The sequence below is a fragment of the Eptatretus burgeri genome, chromosome 2 (assembly GCF_056783735.1).
Source record: "Eptatretus burgeri isolate ZD-2024b chromosome 2, Ebu_testis_v1, whole genome shotgun sequence".
In the NCBI taxonomy this organism is placed as follows: Eukaryota; Metazoa; Chordata; class Myxini; order Myxiniformes; family Myxinidae; genus Eptatretus; species Eptatretus burgeri.
The window spans coordinates 83706583-83721048 of record NC_140962.1 but is presented as its reverse complement, the minus strand read 5'-3'; the positions used below and the strand labels follow the sequence as shown (position 1 = coordinate 83721048).

The following is a 14466-nucleotide window of genomic DNA, read 5'->3' as shown; positions in this document are numbered from 1 at the left end:
CTGCACATGCATGGTGTGTCTCTTGCATACTTCTCACAGTGACAACTACACAGTTTGGTGCACTTCCAATGGGCCTTGTTTGCATGCACATCTAGTGCCACATCCCTTCAGACTCTTGCAACCACATGTAACCAGTTCACTGCATATACACCATTGATGTGATGATATGTAAAGTTCTTGCCCATACCAAAGGCAACCCAAATGATCACATCTTGACCCAAAGTGATCAGATGATGGAACTTGCCAATGAGGATCACCACTACATCCGTATCAACCGTGCGCACCAGAGAGGAAGAGCATTCTTCTTTATGGGCTCATGAATGGAGTGCGTACAGTCTGCTATCACTTCTTTGTGATATTTGGCATACTGATCCTTCCCGAGTCCAAGCACTGTTCGCACCATGTTCGTCAGGCCAGTTCCACTGAGTGAACTTGGCTAGTGCATAGAGTGGTTCATCAAAGGCTATAACTGGTATCTGTCCAGGATTGAGGAATTCTGTAGCCCAATGCACCACATCTAGTCCATGCTTGATCATAGCTGGTGTAGCTGCCTTCTCATAGAAGAGGGACAAGAGCTGTGTAAGAGCGGAATGTAGGTCGACGGATGGACCTTATGCGGAAACATGGAATGCGACCAGGAGACAGTGTCACCCTTTTCCACTACGTCTTTCTCCAGTATTTGACTAGCATACTCCAGCCAGCTCTTCTCTTTCAGTTTTGCGTCTGCAAGTTGCCCATATTTTGGTGCTGAAACTTCTGACAGCTGTGGGACTGACACTTTTGCTGTCTTCAGAGCCACAGCTGGCACAGTGGTGAAGCTGTCTGGCAACTTATGATTCTTCTTGGCATCAGGTGAAGGCAGCCTGATGGCATCCTGCTTGTTTCCCAAATTAGACATCATGGGAACCTTAAACAGGCTGATGCTTGTGCCATGAAATGCGTCCTTAGCAGTTGTACTTGGAGGATTGTGATCTAACTTTGTCAAGCGCTCCAACAGTGAACAACTCGCTTCGAAATTAAGCAGGGACCACAACCCCTTTGTTCTGAAAGTTCTCACAGACAGCAGTTGCGAGCCGGCTCTCAAGTTGAAGAACTCTGTCATAGCTTACACTGAGACCCAAGTCATAAAGCTGTGCAATCAACTTTTTAGACCGGGTCTCTGTGTGAATATTCATTCCAATGTACAGAGCCAATGGTGGTTCCCTTTCCAGGGAATGACGAGACTTGACAGAAGGCGACACACGTTTCTTAAAGTTGAAGAGAATGGTCAGCGAGATTGTGAGGTTTGCCTGCGAGTCTGTTGAATCTTGATCTTTTAAGTCAGCACCATACAACAGCATAGACACCATGGTTTTGAAATTAGTGGGCACTGACCCATGTTGACAGCCAGAGTGAAATATGCCATTGAAGTGTAATCCTCTAGAGTTGACAATCTCTTTGTGCACAGTTTTGGCAGCTTTAGCAAGCAGTAGTGCACCACCTTCATCGTCACATTCCATGGCCTGCTTTAGCATCTGCTGCATTCCTTGATGGAAAACCAGAATCTTATTTTTGCCATCACTTTGCTCTTGTGCTTGTGGGAAGTACGCAAGAACTTTCTCCTTGAAACGGGTTCTGTTAGTCTCCTTCTCAACACCTAGGTCTCGAATACGGTTTTCACACAGCTGATGCAGCACTGAGAATTTAAAGTGGAAGGTTCCGTCTTCCACACAATTTTCCACATGGGTGAAGAGCTCCACAAGTGCTCTTGCTTTCATAACCTTCTCTTCAGCAGAACCAGAGGAATCTTCCTCATGTTGCCTGAGCAGTGATCGGTAGCGATTTCGCCGTGTTGTCAAGCACTCGAGATGATATTTAGCATCAAGTGCGACCAGATATCCACCTTCCGTCCTCGCCATTAATTCTGTGTCATGTCGTTCTGAGGCCATCTGTCTTATGTTATCATCAGCTCCAAGAGTTCTGACTTCATGGAGGTGTCCATCCGCGTGTTGACAAAACAGACAGGCCATTTTGATCATTGACAGACGCCAAAGTCGTTTCTCCTCGAGATGTACTGTCTGCTGTGGTTTCATCCCTCTCTTGCTTCTCTTTGCTGAACTTCACCATAGCAAGATTTGTGCCATGCAGCCTGATTTTGGACCAGTTCACATACAATCATGTCTTCTCTAAATTGAAAAGCCACTGGTAGTGTGCCCAAGATTATGAAAGCACTGACATTATTCAGAAAGGAGCTGTATGGTTCTGACTTGTGCCCACTTCCCTTTTCATTCAGTGGATATTTTATAGGCTCCGCAGTCTTTTCTTTGCATATCAAACACTTGTTCCAATCCATGCTGCTCGTCTATCTGAAAAGACATAAAACACAGAAAATGCTTCGAAATTATAAACTGATATTGCCAATTTAGTTCCAAAACCATGCATGTGCAGAGGTGTATGATATCAGCAAAGCATCGTCACTGACATGTGCCCTCACGTATGCTACTCAATGTATGTTTAGACACCAAGATTGAGAGCCCAAGTGGCATGGAAGCCAAGATATTGGTACTTATAGGTTTTTTCATGGTGGCCATCGTGGAAATCCAAGATGGCTACCAAGCTGTACACTGAGGAAGTGGTTCCTATTAAAAATTGAAAGCTTTTGGCAATGGGAAGCACATGGAAAAATTTTCGGTGCTTTTGTCCGGAATGTCCACATCATTATGAAATCTGGTCCTAAGCTGCCTGACTAAACTGAGCTTTGGAGCAAAAGCTGTGGTTCTTGTTGTATTACATCAATGGCCAGTTATGTGTGTAACGCATGTGGGAAAATGGTCTGTACCAATTCAGGATTGTACTTGATTTCCAACCCTTCTTCACCAGATGCAAACAACACTTTCTGACATTCAACTAGAGCTCTGATAAAAAGTTCTGGAGTACTTCTTTCAGCATCTGGGAAATAACTCCTGATAGAGCTCTGTCGCAGATTTTTCATAACACTGGGAGCGAAGTATCTTTTTCAAGATGGGTAGAGTTAGATCTTCCCTCGTTTTCCACGTAGCTGAAGATGGGCATCCTTGGGTTAATTGAGTAGATAACAGCTTCCATGATATATTCATGTGTGCATATATTTTCTATCCCAGAGTCGATCTGTTTTGCCAGACTGCTGAATGTACAGTAAGCCTGTCCCTTTGCCTGGTTCACAAAGTTGACCAGGAATATTTTATACTGTCCACTTCTTCCAGGACACAGTGTTGGTTTACATTTAGCTCATTTCTTCCTCTCGAGCCATGGTTGTGGAACTAGTTGTCATAACATTAGTGGGCACTGCAGGATATTATTGCTTGAGTGAGATGCTTCCTCTTAACTAGCTATTATTAATCATAATAATAATAATAATAATACCATTCCTTTCATGCCATAAAGGCACAGGGCTGTCAAGGCAGTTTAATTGGCAAGGAGTAGTCCTTGACTGGTCACCACTCTGATGCAGGTTACCCCCAAATGGTTATTACCCCAGTACACTGGTACTCATTTCACTGACCTGAGAAGGATGACAGGCTGAGTCAACCCCACCAGGTGTTAAACTCAGGTGGGGTTGGACCCTAGTAGGACCCCAGGGCTCAAACTCAGGACCCTAGTATCTCAAGCCAGCCACCCTAACCACTAAGCCAACACCAGGCTGACTAGCTGTTAATTGGCACATTCATGTATGTACACCGTGATAACTAAGAAGACCATAGTATTGTTTTTCCTCCTCCACTACAAAAACTTGACAATGCATTTAACTCTGGAGTTTAGACTCCTGCGGCTCTCCTCGGGAAATACCTCCCAAACTCTTTAACAGAGACCTGATATAGGGTGCTCAAGACTTCACAATGTAAGCCTTCCATTCTTTTGTGATAATTTAAGCCAGCTCAGGTAAGTATCAATATTTCCAATCGAGATCAATAACTGCTGATCCACTGGCCACTCTGTCATAACCCTGCTCATCCATCACGTTGGGGTCACCAGCAAATGTTACCCAGTCTTGTGCTGGGATTGTTCATCAAGGATTGAACAACACAGGGTATCGATAAGTAAACAAAATGGCAATTTAGTTATGACTACCTCGGACACACAGCAGTTGGTAGATAGAAGGTGGTGATGTCATACGATTGTCTACTAAAACTTGTACCCAAAGCAATTTGCGAACACACACACTGCATTGACAAAATCCGATCGTTTACCAGATCAACAGGTATTTTTTTGTATACATAGTCAAGGCTCGTGGAAGAGATAGAATTAGTGCACTGAACGGATCAGGACACAACAGGACAAAAGGAACAGTTGAGAGAGGAGGGAAACACCAACAGCAGAGTTGACGGCCAATGTAAAGACAGACTTGAACAAATAGGTGTAGGGAGGAATGAGGGGCAGCTGGAGAGGATGCATAAGGTGGACAAGATGGATACAGAAGGAAACTCTCAGGAGGAAAAACTGGAAATTTGGAAGGAGGGATTGGGGTAAGGATGGGGGAGATTAATGATGGTAGAAAAGATCATGTTTTTTGATTGGGGACGATCTGAGATGGTGGTGAACGGCTGTCTTGAAGACCTGGAGGGAATAATGAGATTGAAGAGAATGGGGAAGTTGGTTCCACAGGCAGGAGGAAAGAGGAACAAATGAGTGTAGGTGAGCAGTGATCCTGGATTGAGGTAGTTTAACCACAAGGGGTTGATGGTGGAGCATATGTACCCTGCAGAAACCTGGGTTGGGTGAGGGTGGGGGGGGAGACAAAGCACGGAAAGAGCAGAGGGTGCAAGAACAGAAAGGAAGCGGTAGAAGACAGATAGACCACCGACCTGCCTGTGATGGCATAGCGATAGACCCTTTGACTCAGCTTGATCGGGAGAGATTCTAATGATCTTGAAGGGATCAGTTTCCACGGCATAAGCTGAGCAAGATGTAAGGCAGGGGAGCCAGCCCAGAGGGAAGAGCAGCACTCCATCAACCTGCGGATGAAGGCCTAGTAGCTGGATAGGAGTTACGGTGCACCAAGGAAGGACCTTGTACAATGGAGGATGCCCAGTCTTCTTTTTAGGCTGGAGTTGGCTTAGTGGTTAGGGTGGTGGCTTGGGATCCTAGGGTCCTGACTTCAAGCCCTGTTGGCCGCTGAATTAATATACACCAGGAGGTTGACTCAGCCTGTCATCCTTCCGAGGTCGGCAAAATGAGCACCAGTGTACTGGTAAGGGGGACACTGCATCAGCGGCATAGCTGCGTCCCAACCAATGATGCAACCAGCAGCCACAGGCTGCACTCGATAGAGAGAGAGTCTTCTTTTTTTTATACCTTTTGGCCACTGATTCTTGTTTGAACAGAATCTTTGGGCCATCCCATTTTTGAAAACTCCAATCCCAGTACTCTTGACTATATGGTATCCAGAATCGCTATTCCTTTATTTAGGCTTATTCCCATCACTGCATGAAGCAAAAGCCCAGAACATGTAGCTTCATGAGTACTCCTGTGAATCAGACACACTTGCAGCGTTTGCACCTGACTTGCAACAACAATAATGGAGGCCCATACACTTGGCAGAGCATCAAGGCACTCAGAACAGGTCGTCATCGTTTCTGTGTCTAAGAACCAATACTGGACACACGGACACTTCATCAGTTAGAACCAAGGAAATTTCCATCCTTAGCAGCCATGGTAATCGAACCCACACCAGTGAAGGCAATGCAATGAGGAACTAGAATGGTAGGCCACTCAGAAGAGCGCATACCTCCACCAGGTGCATCCTCACCAAAAATGTAATCAATCCGTCTCTTGCTCAATCCGTCACTTTTTGAGATATCTTGCTCAAAGACACACAGATAATCAGACAAACAACTAGAACGGCACTTGGTAGAGCACATACCTCTGCGAGGCTGAACAGTTTAAGTGTTGTATCCAACTGAAAGGCCGGATCTATATCCAGACCTCAAAAATCTAACCATTTCCTCCTTGTCACACACCCAACTCATTCATCAAAGTTTCGACCAAATCCATCCATAACTTTTTGAGATATCATGCTATATATCATTTTTGGTCCTATCTCTCAACGGTGAAGAATCACTTTAAAATTGCTCTGATCCAGATCTTCACCAAAATCGAACCATTTCCTTCTTGGCACACACCCAACCCATCCACCAAGTTTCATCCGAATCTGTCCCTAACTTTTTTGAGATATCGTGTTCACAGACAAACAGACAGGGGTGAAAACATAACCTCCGTCCACCTTCAGTGGCAAAGGTAATTAGCCACTCTCCCACCAAGCTTCTCAACAACTCCAGTTGAATGTAAAAATGAAGGTAACAATTTCTAATGCGAGAGCAAAGCAACAAGCACACTTGTGCTAATTCAACTGTGAGCAATTCAAACACTAATCCGAGCCGTTTAATGGAAAAAAAGTATTCTATATCATCCTCAAATTATCTGATTTGAATTGCATCACTCTGGCGCCATCGCTTAACCAACAATTAAGGTTAGGTATGAGGCCTCCTGGGGTAAAAACCTTCACTACACACAGCACAACCGCACAGCAAGTAGCAGAGGTTCTGTGCTCAGTAACTGCCAGCCCATCACTGGATCTCTATGTGGACCTGCGAGATCTCTCCCAGCATCGAGCGAATGCTCGGCAGGCTGCTCTAATTGCCCGTAAGCACAGACCTGCAGTGCCTATAACCTCTTATTATCCACATTAGTTGTACAATAATTGTTTGATTGTTAATACAAAAAACAATTAATATGCGAGTTTTCGTATGTACAATCCATTAGTGAAAGAATTGCCAATTGGTTTTGCAATCATGAGCAAAATATTGCACAAAAAGAAACAATACATTAAACTTACCAAGCTTGTTGTTTACTGAGGTCATTTTGTTTTGTTTGGATGAGCAAAAGCACTATTTAAAAGCCTGTCTTCATAATTTTACTTGTCTGGGTTATGAAAGGCTTTTCATGTTTTCCTATCACGCTCCAGATGATAAGTCATGGACGGATGGTGCTAATTTCATGGACATACTATAAATATGCTGAAGGTAAACTGTATTACTCCTTATTAGTCCAGGCAAAATAAGGTTTGATCGGGAACAAATTGAAACAGAATTTTTTTTAGCACAATGCGTTTCTATGAGGTCCCCACAACACCATACTCAAAGTCCTAAAAAAAATCCCTGTTGCGGAAATACGTCGAATTTACATTAAATCCGATATGGTGGCCAATTATCAATATTTTGCCATATATTTACTCTCAGACAACAGGTTTGAGCGGTTTATATTTCTAGAATATTTGAGGGGATCAAAGGATAAATTTAGGATAGTTTAATATTTTGATTGGATGGGTTTAAATAAAATGATGGATGAATTTAATAAAATCCAATATGGCCACCAAATATCGATATTTTGTGATCAAATTTATGACAGTCACTTATTTGGCTAGTGTTTCATTGCAGGCATATCAATACCCTACTGAAGATGCCCATCAAGGTCATCATTATAGTCATCAGTGAAATCTGGTAGCTGTGAGTTGGCACAACTTGTCCCATGGCATTCTCCACAAACAGCACTGCAACGCAGACTATACTTTCTGCATGTGCACCTCTTTGTATTACAGTCTGTTTTACAGTTACAGCAGATGACATCCAGTAGTTTTGATGGGGCTGCAAGCTGGTCAGTTTGTATTGGCAAACATTGTCCATCCACCATGTGCCATCCCCACTCTTCCGGCTTCATATTGATGCTTCTTCCTTTCCACTCCATCATCCGATAATATACACGGAGGCTGTGATACTTTGCAGCTGCTGAGGTTGGGGGTAGAGTTTGAGTAGTTTCACCAAAGTGTTGCTGTATTTTTGCCTTCATATATTTAGCAGTATATGGCTCATGCTCTGTGTCTTTAAGATATTGTCATTTTCAGAACAAGTTCCTTAATTGTTGTTTGCTCATCTTTATTTTCTTCCAAAAACTGTACCACTTTCAGGAAGGCTTCTGTCCTCTCATTTGTTGCAAGTCTTCCAACTTTGAACCTTTTTGCTATGTCCCCAGTATCCACAGGTAGCTTACTGGGAATATTCTTCCCAGTCCTAAAATTACTACTGCACTGCTGATGGTATATTGCATCTGCTGCATGTAGATCATTCACTGATGCCAGTCTACCTGACACCACTTCAGACCACTTGTCATTCCTGGAATGGCAAATCTGAAGCACGGTGTCCTGAAAGTCTGTTGTTCTGACTGGAAATACATCAGCCCCTCTCCGTTTCTTATCATATTCGCAGGTTGTCCACAGAACATGCAGTACTCTTGAAAACTGAATGTTTTTTTTCACTGAACGCAGATCACATCGTGACTCAATTGGTTGTTGATGAGAGGCTGTGTCACGAGCAATGTTCTCCGCTTTACAGTACCTGCGACGACATTCCACATGTACCTTTTCTCCTGGAACAGTTCTCAAGTCACTCCCATATTGCTCACTTGCACGATTCATCCCCATCACTGCCTTTTGTTTGCAGAACAACAGTCGGTTTTGTGTCAGATGTTGTTTCTTTACAAATGCAACACCTCTCCATTATTGTTGATACATAACACAGCATTCAACGTTGGTTTATCTGAAAGAAAGATGATATATTTACACAGAGAACTAGTGGAATATTAAATTAGTCAAAATTGCAAATAGATTTTTATTGTTATTATTATTTATTTCCAGCAAAGCAGTACATACAAGTTAAAGATTAGCCGAGCTCAAACTATATTTTAAAGTAGTTTACTTTTGTACAATATGACCTTTATTTATATGAGAGCAAACATAATAAAATTAAACAAAAATTAGCAATGAATGCCAACATATTTAATTCTATTTAAACATTTTAGAGATCTCCTTAAAACATTTTATAAACTTATAAATTGAAATAAATAACAAGTATACTGACTTAATATATTAAACATGTTAAAACCACCCATTTGGAGCCCCTTGGTAAGCTGGTTAGTTTAGCATCTCGTATGTATTACTTATTTCTGTAAGAAAATGGGTAATTTGTCAATTTGATGTAACCTATGTAATTAATTGAAGGAATGTAATAACAATATTCAAGTTTTTAACAGATTACTCACCTTAATTTTCCTTTCTTGTGGAGAACATGATGATATCATCCATGTTGGAACTTCCATTGAAACAGCCAAAAGGGGATTTCCCATAGGGATTCCCCCGGATTGCACCATTAAGTGAGGGGTACCTCAGGGGGATTGTAAAATAGCAACATATATCATGATGTATGTGGAAACAATAACAGAATTAACCTCAAATTTGACCAGAGTCCATCAAATATTCGTTTTGGGTCAAGCCATTTTTATTGCGGTTATCATGGATTGTAAGCAAATTATATTTGGTGGTCAGTTGGAATTATGCAAATGAGCTTTTGATCTGGTTAAATACTGTAGTGTCCTAGATGCATCCAATGGAATTTTTTAGTATTACAAATGCATCCTTGGATCCAAAGATCTCATTATAGAAATTTAAATCACTAAAATACATCATCTGAGAGCAAAGATTTGGCAAGATATTGATATTTGGTGGCCATATTGGATTTATGCAAATGAGATTTTGTTCCAGGGAAGTTTAAAAGTATGCTAAATGCATCCTTGTGTACAAAATACCCATTCTAGCAGTTGAAATCACTCAAATATGTCATCTGTGAGCAAAGATATGGCACAATATTGATAATTGGCCACCATATTGGATTTATGCAAATTAGACGTATTTCCGCAACAGGGATTTCTTAGGACTTTTAGTATGGTGTTGTGGGGACCTCATAGAAATGTATTGCGCCAAAAAAAATTTTGTTGCAATTTGTTCCCGATCAAGTGAAAAAATGGGCTCGATTGCCTGGACTATTAAGGCTGATTTATTGAATTGCTTGTTGGCATCAAGCCCAATTATGATTTGGGGCATTTTATTTTTTATGAATGGCAGATATCTTTATCTCCCCCCCACATCTCTCAACCGCCCCCCCTCCCCCAGAGGTGTGGTGATGTCCTCCACCAACTCTCGGTGTCAAAGATCACAACTATCAACTGTCATTGCAGAATAATTATGTCCTCTTCTCGCCTCGCTATACGACTACTTCGCACTCATTGTTGACTGGCGCCGAGGGCCACCCTGTTCAAACCCAGCCGATGGAGTGGATTTTCACACAATCCGTGACAGCATGTCCCTGCACTCTACAAAACATCCCGTCAGTTCTGCACCAGGTGAACTAGATCCAAAATGCTTGGCATGGAATGAGGATAGTGGAGTTTGGATGGGGTTAGTAAGAGAGGGGGGAGTTGAAATCATAAAAAGGAGGGAGTATATGGGTACACAGGCTTACGAGACGTCTTCCATCTCCAGTTTGATTCACAGATGGCCTCACATATATGGTTACTAAACCCCACCCTGCCAAGACGAAGATGACCTCTAAACTCAGTGGCGTTTTCCATAACACTTATAGAGAACCATTAGCTCTCCACACTTTCTTGTGCATGTCACATCAAATTACTTTACCTTAACCTTTTTTTTTTTGCAGACCTTGTCGAGGCTCGGATGAGAGCTAACACACAATGCACATCAAGGGGGGCATGAGACAGGAGGGGAGGGAGTGGGAAGGACAAAATTGTGGGGAACAGAGACATTTGGAGATCTGTGAAAGGGAGAGGGATGGGACAGGAAACTTGGGGAATAGAAGATGGACATTACAGGGACTTTCAGGAAGGAAAGCAGGGAATTTGAAGGAGGTGGGCTTGGGTGAATTATCGGGAGTAGAAAAGATCGAGGATTTGGATGGGGGATGATAAGAGGTGGTGGTGAACAGCTGTTTTGAAGGCCTGGAGAGAAGAATGGGAATGAATAGAGTGAGGGAGTTTATTCCAAAGGCGGGAAAAAAGAGGAATGAAAGAGTGAAGGTGAGCAGTGATTCGTGATTTTGGAATTTACCAGAAGGGGGTTGTTGGCGGAACTTGAGCGGCCTGCGGAAATGTGGTGGGGACAAATCGCAGAGAGAACAAGGGGGGGGCGAGGCTGGAGAGGAGACGGTAGAAGACAGAAAGACCACCGACCAACCTGCGGTGATCGAGTGAGAGGCCCAAAGACTCAGCTTCAATGCGGGAGATGCCGATGATCCTAAATGCCCTGGTTTCTACAGCGTGAAGCCGAGAAAGGTGGGAGGCAGGAGCACCAGGCCAGAGGGGAGAGCAGTACTCCATCAGGCTGCGGACAAAAGCTTTGTAAGTGGTCAGGAGCTCAGGTGGGCCGAGGAAGGACCTTGCACGATGGAGGATTCCCAGTCGGCAACTGACTTTGGAGGCGAGGTTTGAAACGTCTTTCCCAGGAAAGGTCATGGCAGATAGTAAGACCCAGAAGCTTGAGAGAAAGGACTTCTTCCAGAGGATTGTTGAGAAAGTGGATGGGGGGGGTTTTCTAAACGGTCCTTTCGAAGAGACATAGTGAGAGTGAGAGTGTGAGATTTGTCTTGATTGAAAGACATGTTCCACGTGTTGGACCAGTTTGTGATTTTATCCAGATCAGCAGTGAGCGAAGAAGCTGCTGCTTTCCGGTCTGAGGGATGACTGATGGTACGGCAGAGGGTGGAGTCATCAGCAAAGAGATAAAGAGGATTTTCCAGAGAGTCGGAGAGAACTTTGATGAAACCAGAAACAGAACAGGGCCCAGAAGGCTACCTTGAGGAACTCCAGCCTGGACAGGAAGGGGGGATGAAAGAACTCCATTTAGGGCCACACGTTGACTGCGACAGGAGAGGAAGTTTGCGAGCCATGAGTGGAGATGGCCTTGGATACCATGGGAAGAGAGTTTGGTGAGTAGAGCAGGGTGCCAGACTGTGTCAAAAGCACTTGATATATCCAGAGATACGGCTCGGATTTCCTGTCTGGCATTGAGGACCTCCATCCATTGTTGGGAGAGCAGAAGCAGCATATCCAGGGTAGAGTGACCTGGTCTGAAACCAAATTGATGATCAGAAATCAAGCCATTGGAGAAGAGGAAGGATTTGATGTCTGAAGCGATGATGGATTCCGTAACCTTGCTGATGATTGGGGGAAGGCTGATTGGTCTGTAGTTGCAGGGATCTGTTTTTGCACCTTTTTTGTGCAGGGCAGTAATGTTTGCTGAATTACAAGCAGATGGCAGATGACCTTGAACAAATGAGAGGGTGAATGGAACAGAGAGAGGGTGAGCAAGAGCAGAAGAGCAGGCTTTGAGGACACATGGGCTGATGCCGTCTGGACCGGTTGCAAAATCTGAGTCGAGGTTTGAAAGCAAGCTCTCTACCTTGTCAGGAGAAAAGGACACAGAGTCCAGGGACAGTTGGGTGCGACTGGGTAAGGTGGGTAGAGAAAGTGATGGGTTTTGGACACAATATTTTGCTGCAAACACCGAGTTTAGGCATTCAGCTTTTTCACGTGCGGTATCAGCAGTGCGGCCATTTGAGGTAAGGGAGGGGATGGAGGGGGAACATACACCAGAAACAGATTTGATTAGACGCCACCAGGGTTTTGAGGAGGGAGAGACGTTTGAGAGTTCAGACTTGAGATGAGAAAGATGTTGTTTTCTGGTTCTCCTGAGGGTAGATACACACTTGTTCTGAGCTTTAAGGAAGGAACTGAGATTACCCTCAGTTGGGTTTGCTTTCCATGAGGCAAAGGCGAATTGTTTCAGAACAACTGCCTCGCCACAAGCTTCAGTGAACCAAGGGCGGGAGGAAGGGTAGAATTACTGAAGACGAGAGGGGATACATCTGTGCATGAGGGAGAGCAAGTTTCTTTGAAAGAATTCCCAGGATGAGTTGATGTTGGAGAAAGTAGAGATAGGAGACCAGTCTGTAAGTTTGAGGGCTGCTTGGAGACCCTGCCAGTCGGCTTGAGTGAAATGCCAGACTCGACAGCGCTGAGGTGGTTCTCCAATAATAGCCGGAGAAATGTCCACTTTGACAAGGACGTGGTCAGAAGAACCGATTGGAGCGGGAGAAGAGCAGCAGATATTGTCAGGGAAATTTGTCAAAATCAGATCCAGAAGAGATGGAGTACCATTGGTTGAGATCCGGGTCGGGAAGTTGAACGATTGAGTCAGTCCCAATGAGTCACAGAAAGCTTTTGCTGAGGTGCCGTGACAGGTGAGAGAGGTACCCACACCGAGCCAACTGGCGTGATGACAATTGAAGTCACCACATAAGAGGAAGAGAGAGTTTGGATGAGAAGATAGAAGTTGGTCCATGTTTTCAGATAGTGAGGTGTAGATGGAGTCATCACTGTTAGGTGGACGGTACAGTACACATATAAACATGAGGTGGGAGTTGAGGGGAAGCCGTAGCCAGAGGTATTCCTGGGGGTGTGGGGGAGTGAGGGCAGTGCATGGAGAGTGAGGAATGGAGTCTTTGATGAAGAGAGCAACTCCTCCACCAGGACAAGGCTCAGGTCTGTCATACCGGAGGAGGGAGTAACCAGGGAGAGATACTTGGGAGTCAGACACGTCTTGGGGGAGGAAAGTTTCTGTTAGGCAGATTATGTCTGGTTTGTCAGTGGCAACCTGCATGGAAAGATCTGAAAGGTTTGAGTGAAGGCCCCGGATATTTGAGGTCCATACTTTTAATGAAGAGGTAGGGGAGGAGGATTTGGGTGCAGGGTGTGGGGGGAGGGGAGGTTAGGACAAGGGATGAGGGGGGAGGAAAGGAGTGTTGTTGAAAGAGTGTGGGGGATTGCAGAATAGCTAGGGGAGGGGGCCGAATGAGGAGGAGAAAAGGCTCTGTGGTGCTGACGGAGAGGGGGGACAAGAGAGGGGGAATAAGGCAGTTGAGTATTTGAGGAGGTGGAGTGAAGAGATGGAGGTGAGAGGGCAGTGGAAGGAGGCAGCTTTGTGGATGGTCGGGGGAAACTTTGGGAAGGATGAGTGAGTGGGATGAATGGTGGGAGGAAGGTGAGGGGGGAGTTTTTGAGAGAGGTGAGAGGGAGGCTTGGAGGGAGAAGAGTGGGATGGTTGCTTTGAGAGTGAGAGTGATGGGTGAGAGGAGCGAGTTGGCACTGAAGTTGGACAAAAAGAATGGTTGATGGAAAGAGAACATTCATAGCAAACTGGGGTTTTAAAAAGTTTTAGGTCAGTTATGCGATTAAAACAATTCTTGAGGGATGCAATGAAGGCGAATTCAGAGAATGGAGGGAAGAAATGCTGGAACAGTTAAACCTTATATAACCTTAACCTTATATAACCTTAACCTTATATAATAAAATGCTTAACTCTGCTAATCCAGCGGTGGGCTTACAAATTACTTGTAGTAATTGCATACTTGTAGTATACTCAGTGAACTGCATGGTACCAGTCTCTGAAAAAGGTCACAAGATTGTGGCAGTGGAATCAGAATACATCTCTTGCTGGTGGCCAAATCAGAAGAGTGAGCTGCTGTGATGCAAGATCCACACCAACAGAAT

At 44.2% G+C, this 14466-nt stretch overlaps 1 long non-coding RNA gene and 1 pseudogene across 5 annotated transcripts in view; one reads left to right on the top strand and one right to left on the bottom strand.

The window, feature by feature from the left end:
- The window catches only part of LOC147032456 (uncharacterized), a 66407-nt gene that overhangs the window by 28878 nt on the left and 23063 nt on the right, over positions 1–14466 (top strand). For all 5 annotated transcript variants that reach the window (XR_015055175.1, XR_015055174.1, XR_015055173.1 and 2 more), the window contains exon 3: positions 10016–10245. This is a non-coding gene — a long non-coding RNA (uncharacterized LOC147032456). The remainder of the gene's footprint in view (positions 1–10015; positions 10246–14466) is intronic.
- On the bottom strand, positions 533–2332 carry LOC147032457 (uncharacterized; annotated as a pseudogene).